The sequence below is a fragment of the Dunckerocampus dactyliophorus genome, chromosome 20, assembly GCF_027744805.1.
Source record: "Dunckerocampus dactyliophorus isolate RoL2022-P2 chromosome 20, RoL_Ddac_1.1, whole genome shotgun sequence".
Taxonomy (NCBI): Eukaryota; Metazoa; Chordata; class Actinopteri; order Syngnathiformes; family Syngnathidae; genus Dunckerocampus; species Dunckerocampus dactyliophorus.
The window spans coordinates 5,161,562-5,171,727 of NC_072838.1; the positions used below are offsets into that span (position 1 = coordinate 5,161,562).

A 10,166-nucleotide genomic window follows, 5' to 3' on the forward strand; every position below is an offset into this window, starting at 1 on the left:
GTCAGCACCAGGTGCTTTGCTACTGGACATGAGCTGGATGGCTTTGACAACTTCATCTTTAGTGGGGGGCTCTGCCAGCGAGTTGTTGACTGGGACTTGTTGCAGTCTTGCTTTGCCACTGATGGTGGACGGTTGATTGAGGACTGTGTTGAAGAGCTCCGCCCAGTGCTCGAGCAGCTCCTCCTTGTCCAAAATCAGTGTGTTCCTGTCAGCACTGTAGAGAGGAGACAATCCGGACGAGGTGGGACCATAGACGGTCTTGAGGATGCCATCTGCCTTCTCGCTGAGCCATTCATCTTGCATGCGGCATAACGCGTCTTTCACATGCGGGTGGAAGAGGGATCATTGACGAGCTCTATGGAGTTGATGCTTCTCCTCCAGCAGGGTCTGGATGCGACTGTTGCTGTCGTCAAACCAGTCCTGATTCTTCCAGGAAGTGTGACCCACGACATTGAAAGTGGCGGCGTAAACATCATCTTGGAGACGGCCCACTCTGTTTCCACATCTGCATCAGGGTTTGTGTTGGTAGGTTGTGGCTTGCTCTCACGCTTCTCTGTGAACTTCTGCTTGACGAGAGCGTTCTTGATCTGGGAGATGTTCAGTCCTTTGGGAACTTTGATGCCTTGGGGCCTTCTGGGTGGTGTGATACAGAGGTTCATCTTGGATCCATCCAGCATTCTGCTCCACACATGGTCTTTGTGACTCTCACGTCATGTCTGTCCCTTTGTCTGACAATGACGTTGTCCACTAGATGCCAAAAGTGCGAGTGCGTCGTCAACATTTTATTGATAAGGAAGACAGAAGACAGTGTTGGTGATGAGCAGATCACGAGTGGCGCATGTTTCTTGTAGGAGGCCGTTTCTGTTGCACTTTCCCATGCCCTGTTTCCCCAGCAGAGACGTGACTTTGCCGACCCGAAGGTTGAAATCAGCCACAATGCTGAGCTTGTCTGACCAAGGTGTGGTGGAGATAACGTTGATCAGATCCTCACGGTGGAAGTGATCAGTGTGGCAAATCTCTTCTTGGGGAGTGGGAGGCGGTGGTCATCAAGCACTCATTGATCCCCTCGGGGGGGCTGCCAGCTTGCTGACCAGATTGGTCTTGATGGCAAAGCCAACGCCTGCCTTGCGACATTCGTCTTTACCACATCTGATCCAGAGTGTTCTGCTCTGTCAGTTGTCCTTTCTCTGCTAGGCAATCTTGCCGAGGGTGGTGAATCTGCACTTTGTTCACTGGCAACGAACTGTCTCTCAGGTCAGGTCAGTCCCGAAATGGTCCAGGAGAGTGTGCACATTCCATGCGCCATAGATGACTGGGGTCACCTTGGCAGATTTGGATTTCGTTGTTTTCTTACTGCTGGAGTTGGAGCACTGCCAGCCACTGCGTGCCGGCCAGGGAGGGTTGAGACAGGCAATTTTTTTGGACACTTTTTCTAGTCCCTTCCCCAGGCTAAGGGGGGAAGCAATGCTGTCCTGAAGAGGGCTGCTGGGTTGTCAAGGGGGGCTGCTGAATTCCTGCGCTCTCCCTTTCACTGAAAAGCGACTACGTGGCCTGGGCTGCCTACGTCGACTGGTCCTGTGTCCATACCTGTCGCTTCACTTGTCCATCGCCGAAGGACTTGATAGTTGGGTGATTAATGATGAAGAGGATTGGCTACTATCGGATTTATATCTACGTGCGAAAAAGGCCCGAGTCACATTAGAAAAAATTGTACTGTTCACACTGACGTGAAAAAAATCAGGTCACAAATGAGCAAAAAAAATTGGAATTAGCCTGCAGTGTCAATTTAAGTGTTTGTGTTTGCTTCACATTGATTTGGTCCATCGAGGGCCGAACTGCTTAATGAACCCATTAATGGAAGCTTCAGATTAATCGACTCCGAAAATAATGGTTCATTTCGTAACTAATTGCAGCATTTTTTATTTTCATTATTGGCATGAGGATTATAGGACTCTCCTGTAGGGGGGGTCCATGGTCTCAAAAAGCTTGGCAACCTTTGATCAAGACAACTTATTGTCATACAAACTCTTCCAAGCTTTAATAACACGCTGGAGCTTTCTCTCTCTTCGGGCTGTCAGTGTTCCCGAGGAGATCAGCTGTCGCGCCTCACAGCGACACTTGAACTCAATTTACTGCTGACACTTCCACTCATGAATCGCAAAGCAATGACTTCTCAATTGTTGGCTGACACACACCACAACGTAAATGGAGCTGCAGCTGCACACTGACACGGGTAGTGGGGGTGTGGGACATCGACCGTCGTTTTATGGCTGTAGTGGGTGAAGGTGACACCTGATGTCATATTGGGACCTGATGGCAAGTGTGGAAGGAGATGGATGACTGCGGTGATGATGAAGAGCAGTCAGGATGCCCTTTGTGATGCTCAGCTCCTCAGCCATCCATTACCTGAACAAGGTGGAAAAAGGAAGAGAACGGAATGCAGCATTCATAATCACATTTATTATTGCTGCATTGAAATGCTGTCACGTGGACATCGCCACCTCATTTCACTGTTTGGAAGCTTAACACCGTTTTTATGGAAACGACTTGTGTTTGTTACGATGGTTCACTCATCGTCTTAACCTCGCATGACAGCATAATGACAGCATTCAGACTTTTAAGGCTTCTTTACAGATTCCTCAGACTTTTTTTGAAAATGCTTTTGTGCAGACATAATATTTACACCTACTGAGAACCACTAATTAACCTAATAAACATGTTTTTGGAATGTGGGAGGAAAGCGGAGTATTACAGCGGTATAATATTATATTTCATGATACATTTTATTCATTTTTTATTGGCATCATTACTTGTTTGGGCACATTGTGTGGCAAGTTCGTGTTTTTCCAATGGCTGTCTTGTGACTATTTTATCATTGTTATTTCTGTATTCTTTCTCTATTGATACCAGCACATATACCATTAGCCTCTTTTCCAAGGGTGTCAGGTGATGTACAAACAAACTTTGATTGAAACTCTGATGTCCAAAGTGTCCAACAGCCAGAAAGACAACGTCTCAGTGAATGATCAACTCATGGGGGTCAGATGAGTCCTTAAGGTCCATTTCATCTGTAAATTTCAAATAAATGCCAGTGTTGAGATCATGGCGACAACACGGACACATTACACTGATGTAGCTTTAGCATTAGCCTGTTAGCTTTAGAATTCGGGCTCACTCAGCTTTTGTAACTAGGGTTGCCAATTCCCTGGCAAAGAAATAAGGGACACCCTGTTGGCAGGACCAACCCACCCGATTGTTTATTTGCTATTTGTGTTTTATTTATGTTATTTATGTGACTTACGGAGGTGAAGAGCCGCTGCTTTGCGAGAGTGAGGAGGATAAGCTCCCCCTACCACCTAGCTGACTGTCTCTCGCTTCTTTTTTCTTTCTACTTCCTCTTAGCGCATGTGGCCGCCATGCAAGTCAAGGGGGGTATTCTGCGAAGCGATTAGTGGGTTAGCAAGCTGTGTTGAGTGGAAAGCCGGACTTGGGTGTTCAGCGAAGGTAGCTCTCTTTAAAGCAGCTGTATCACCATGGTAGCTTAGGCTAAGCTCATAGCCTGGCCGGGACCAGGTTATGAGCCTGTTAATACACGGGTGCGGTTTATACACGGTACTCATTTTTTGCAAAATACGCTGGGTGGTATCGCTTCACTTTTCAGGTTATGTTATGTCCAGGCTTTCAGCTTAAAATGGGCTGTGAAAGTGCCACTGCTTCACTGTTTGAACTAATTCGGAGATTGCGTCACCATTTATTGAGAATAGATATGCTCAAGCGAGCACCAGAAATAAAATGCAATATGAAATATTAATAATTAATGTTAGATGTAAATGTCACAGGAGTCCTTGCGTGAGTACTCAGCTTCGTCTTATTAGTCTTCTAGCTTAGTCTTCTTATATTACAATATTTTCTGGGGGAATAAACACTCTGAGGCATCAATCAACTGCATTAAAACACTTTAAAAACAATTTAAAACATGTTACACGCAAAACACTGTCATCTAGTGGTCACAACGAGATACAGCAGATTAAAATATTTCATGAAACTATAACATCAAAAACAAAAGTTGTTGCTCCAGTGTTTTATTTTTTAATTGGATAAGTGTTCATATGTTGCCCGCCTGTCGCCTGAAGTCAGCTGGGATAGGCTCCAGCATGCCCCCCCATGACCCTAATGAGGATAAGCAGCATAGAAAATGGATGGATGGAAGTGTTAATATGTCAAAGATGTGCAATGTTGAGCGTTGCTAAATGAAAAGACTAGTCGGGTATAGTTGTTTACTAATCAGTGTTAACTTGTGCATTCACACGCGGCACGCTGGCGTGCCAGCAGTCGCTGTACGGGTGGCGACGGTGTTGCTTTTAGCAGTCATAATCTTTTTGTAAGCTCCTCATAACGCTCCATAATACTTACGTACTCATTTTTTTACAAAATACGCTGGGTGGTATCGCTTCGCTTTTCAGCGGAAGTAGAATAATATGACGTCAAACGCCCCCTTTCATGTGAACGTGCACTTAGCACCGAAAACCTGACTTGACAAAGTAAGTTGACCAATTAAGTCTGAATGCGGGTGTTAGGTTTTGTCGAGTTGCATCTTGTGGAGCCACTTTTGCCGTCTACCCCCAAGGTCACCCAACAACACAATTATTTTGGCACCTAAATTGCATTTCAAAGAAAACAGGACCAACTTTCACATAAATAATGAAAAGTTTGACTGTACAAACAATGAATCAACACAAGAGGCTTATTTTTAAGTTAAATAAAACTGCACCGGTTTCTCTGAAAAAATTATATTAAATAATAATAATTGAATAAGTGTCTATTTAACAGAAAAGCTATTGGGATTTGCATGAATTCCTCTTTTTGTTTACCTTTCAAGTAAGATCTCAGCAGCAGATGAGTGAAAGATTTCTTGTTTTGCTCTAATATCCACACAATCCTTAGCGAACACTCATTTGCACTTTGCTGTGCTGTAAATGAACGTGTTATGACGTGTAGATTTTTCATAGGCTACGTTATTTTCCGCACTCTCACATCAGACTTGGGTGGATGCTTCCCCTCCAGTGTTGTGTGTTTTAGTCAGCTAATGTTGTGTCACATTTGCTCTTCTGACCAGCGCTACCGTTTCAAGGCATACGAGACACCGCGGTTTGGCAACATATTATTGGGCTGTCCATTCACTTTCAAATGTTCGCTTTTGTCGATCAACTTTTCTTTTGGCGTTTGGTCCACGAGCATGATCATATGTTCTTATATTTCCCATTCACTTGAATTGGTCACGGGTCCGCATAAAGGGCCATGAATGGATCCGTACCTGGACCGAGGTCCGCCATTTGGTGATGGCTGATACAGATCATGATGGCGCCCCCTCCACTGTGCCGTGTGGGAAACATCCTCGTCATGCCAGTAACGTTAGAACTTTCGTCCACTTTTCAATGTCCCATGTTTGGTGCTGTCCTGCAAACGGCCAATTTTGTGGCGTTGAAGGAGAAGAAGCCTCTGGCAGATGGTCCCGTGTCTTGACGGACAGCCAATAGGATCCTCTGGCTCTGGGCCGGTGACATTTTTTTGGGTCTACCACTTGGCTTACTGCATCCAACCTCAGCAGCAACGGCACGCTGCGAGAGGCCTTGCTTGTGCAGCTCAACAATCCCACCGCGAGAGAAAGCTTTTTTGCTTTTGCCATCAAAATATCATGACCGTGTGAATACCTGACACAAGCACAGCATAGCAATCTACCGAGCTAACTAGTTAGCATATCCAATTGACTTATTCTAAACACAAGAAAGTGTTTCAAATGGAGTCGGGAAGGACAAATAAGCCAAAACTTACCACTTCCACACAGAATGAGAGGTGAACCTTTTTTTCCCCCACTTGGTCTCAGCCATGGCATGTCCGCGTCAACGGTGGCATGTCGGCTTGGCTCTGAGTCCAGCCAGTCTCTATGCAGTGTGAAAGGTAATGTTATCTAACGTCATGTATCATAACATTAGTGTTGCCTAGTGACCAGAATGCTACATAGAACTTGTCTTTCAATATTTTTTGACTAATAATTGGCTGTAGTCAACCCCAAAACAGCAATCATTTATTAATTAATTATTTTCTTAAAACCATCTCTGAGTGCATGTTCTCCCCGTTAATGCGTTTCTCCGGGTACTCCAGATTCCACCCACATGCCCCCCGCAAAAAATGCATGTTCTGTTAATTGGAGACTCTAAATAGTCCATAGGTATGACTGTGAGTGTGAATGGTTGTCTATATGTGCCCTGCGATTGGCTGGCGACCAGTCCAGGTTGTACCCTGCCTCTCCCCCGAAAAGTCAGCTGGGATAGGCTCCAGCGTAGGACAAGCGGCATAGAAGATGGATGGTTTGATGGATTTTTTTTGAAAAAACGCATATAGTGAGGGAGCGATATTCCCCACTCTCCTTCAACTTTTTTAATAATGTGCTCAACAGTTCTTAACCTGATCTTCGTTGCATCAGCTGATAATTAACGAACATCTTTTCCACGACCACAGGATGTGGCTTTCCACATGCTTTTTAAACAAACGAGAAGCTGCTCACAGTATCAGTTAGGGGAAATATGTACCCATGTAGTAATTAATGCAGTAATGAGAGGCTCTTACCCATTTGCTAACTTAAATCCAGGTAGTGGCCTTCTTTTTTAGCCAGGCAGTGCATATAATTAGCCTTTTGACAGGTCTCTGTGTTTTGCTCTCGTGAAAGGATGTTTCAGACAGTGGTGCAATGCAGCAGAGAAAATTGAGCAGCATGTGAAGTTGAATGGGTCTGTGAATTCTGATAAATGAGCATCCAGAGGGTACCTGAGAGACATGACCCTCTCTCGGTCCAGCCCTTTCTCCACACAGAGCAGAGAAGACAAGATAAAGTAGGTTTTCCTTGTAGGGACGGTGTCTAAAGCTTTAGCGGTCACAGCAGCCTGGCAGCAGGATGACTGTATCGCACCCATGCAGACTTGCAGTGACAGCTGCGGGTCTCAACTATTTATCGACGATGGAGTGAGTCCTCTGTTTTCATGTCACCCAATCAACGCTGTACAAGCATGTCCCACGATATCAAAAGACTGACCATCCATCCTTTTTGCATTGCTTGAGCAGCAGACTGAGGGAGGAAAGCCAGATGTCCAATCACCAGCATTAGATTTCTTTTGGCAACATTCACAGAATCTGTAGAGCCTAATGAGCAGGTCACAGCTCCTACGTTAAGCTTGTTGCTTTACACATAACAGGTCTGTTTTACAGAGTTTTGGCAAAGTAAATGGAGACACTGACCTCTTAAACCTTAGGTGGAAGAAGGCCATTTTGCTAAATGTAAGGATCGGACGATCGATCGGTGTCCATGTTTAATTTTTATGCCTTTTTATTTCTGAGTGTTTCACTTCTTTCCACCTGAAAAGGTGCTCATGTTCTCCACTTACAGCAGATAAATTGAAGGATGCAGGGGCCACTTTGATACATTTGTGCTTGAAAGATGCTAAATGTAGGTCCCTATATGCTAAGACAGTTGTGGGACAATAAACATTTCAAAATGCGCCTGCATTGTTTGACTCGGTTAAATAAAAAAGTTTGTCCAGTCATATTTTTTCCTTGTACTTTTCTTAAAATTAATGTTAAAATCTCGTTCATCTCGTTATACTAAAAAAAAAAAAAAAAAAATCAGCAAGTCCGCGAACGAAAGGTGAACCACAATGGAGCAAGGGAATACTGTCCATGTATATCAGGGGTGCATGCACTTTTTTAGCATGGCCATTTTCGGCAGCTCACTACAAAATGGACCTCAATATATATAAAAAGCAAACACAATGTACAACATTGGCATTGGTAAACTAAACTGTGCATCCCTCAAATGTTCTCTTCAAGCAAATAATCTCACAAAATATAACTGGACTAACATTACAAATAAACCAACTACGTGAAATGAAAACAGGATGTTAGAAAAATAAATACTGATAACTTACAAAAAAGTGCTCAAGAACAGTCACTAGTTTACAGAACTAGGACTGTGTACGTATACTGTAGTGCAGTCAGGCTATCGACACTCTTTCACACACACGATCACTCTCTTTCACGCAATTTATCGCACTTGTCTTAGTCTGGCGACTTCAACAGCGTGGAAATTTTATTAAGTTTCTGACAAACAGAGCAGTTCAAGCACAAATGCTAATCAGTTGCTAATACATAATAAAAAGGCTAATAAATTCCCCCCCCCCCGAGCCTTTACTGCCACCTCATTGAACGCTTTTGTTCCCACATACTAAGATGACACTAGCCCTCCAAATAGCTGTCTTCAGCTATGCCTGCTGATAACTAACAATGTGTAACCCAAATTTTAGCTTGCAACCGAGAGAAGGCTTGTATCTTGGCACCTGTTCTTTTGTGTATCTAAAAAACACTCATTAGTTGGGACACTCGTATGCCAAGGTACCACTGTATAAATGACAATAAAAACAAATACCTGCAGTGCAATGTTCCCTCGAAGCTGTGCGGCGCAATCGCGCACTGATCTCGAGTTCTCTGCGCACAACCAATCCATGCAGCGCACAAAATACAATTCAACCTGAACTGGAAATGAAATAAACACACAACAATTTATTCTGTACCATTTGCAAACGATTTGTTCACGAGTGAGGGAAGGATGGAACACGAGATCGACAAGCGAATTGGTGCGGCGTCTGCAGTGATGCGGACTCTCATCGGTCTGTTGTGGTGAAGAGAGAGCCAAGCCGAAAGGCAAAGTTCTCAATTTACCGGTCAATCTACGTTCCTACCCTCACCTATGGTCATGAGCTTTGGGTAGTGACCGAAAGGACAAGATCACAGCCGAAATTTTCTCCATAGGGTGGCTGGGCTCTCCCTTAGAGATAAGGTGAGAAGCACTGTTATCCGGGAAAGACTAGAAGTGGAACCGCTGCTCCTCCGCATTGAGAGGAGCCAGATGAGGTGGCTTGGGCATCTGGTCAGGATGCCTCGCAGACGCCTCCCTGGGGATGTGTCAGGGCAAGTCCGACCGGTAGAAGGCCTCTGGGAAGACCCAGGACACGTTGGAGAGACTATGTTTCCCAACTGGCCTGGGAATGCCTTGGGATCCGCCGGGAGGAGCTGGACAAAGTGGCCGGGGAGAGGAAAATCTGGGCCTCCCTGCTTAGGCTGCTGCCCCCGTGCACCGATCTCGGATAAGCGGCAGAAGATGGATGGATGGATTTGCAACGTAACTCAGTGAGTGACAATGATGACTGTCAAGCCAATGATAAGATCCTATTTGCACGTATGGAGACTGACGAAGTCGCTCATGAGGGACGGATCCAAGATAAGGGAGCGGGAGATCCAGGAACGCTCCTCAGGACCATAACCTTCCCAGTCGACAAGATACTGGAACCCCCTGCCCCTCCTTTGGGAGTCCAAGATGGCCTTCACCGTGTATGCTGGGTGGCCATCGATCAAGCGTGGCGGGGGCGGAGCCTTGACCGGCGGGCACAGGTGACTTGAGACAGGAAACGTGAAACACTGGATGTACTTTGAGAGTGGATGGCAGTCTGAGTCTCACGGAGGAGGAGCTGATGATGGAGTCCACGGTGTACGGACCCACAAATCTGGGTGCCAACTTCCTATTAGTCCCCGCTAACGGTAGGTCCTTGGACGACAACCAAACCTCTTTGCCAGCCTTGTAAGCAGGAGCTGGAACTCTGTGACGGTCAGCTGACCGTCGATTCCATGCTGCTGTGCGGTTAAGAGCGGCGACTGTCTCTCTCCATATCCTCCTGGCTCGGCGTAGATGCACTTGCACAGATGGCACAGCAACCTCCGCCTCCTGCGAAGGGAACAGTGGAGGCTGATATCCGTTAGCGACCTTAAAAGGGGACATACCTGTAGCTGAGCTGACAAGCGTGTTGTGTGCGTACTCCGCCCAGGGGAGGTGGGGGGCCCAGGAGGATGGGTGCCGGTGACAGACGCAACGTAGGGCTGCCTCCAGGTCCTTGTTGGCCCGCTCTGTCTGGCCGTTGGGATGATGACCGGAAGAGAGACTGACCGAAGCTCCAAGCATACTGCTGAAAGCTTTCCATACTCTGGAGGTGAACGGGGGCCCTCTGTCCGACACGATGTTGTGAGGTATACCACGAATGCGGAAAACGTGTCTAACCAGCAGC

The 10,166-nt window shown here is 45.9% G+C and overlaps 1 protein-coding gene across 2 annotated transcripts in view; it reads left to right on the forward strand.

Moving 5' to 3' along the window:
• Positions 1 to 10,166, forward strand: part of gabbr1b (gamma-aminobutyric acid (GABA) B receptor, 1b) — a 250,353-nt gene that overhangs the window by 577 nt on the left and 239,610 nt on the right. The gene's annotated exons all lie outside the window — the stretch shown is intronic.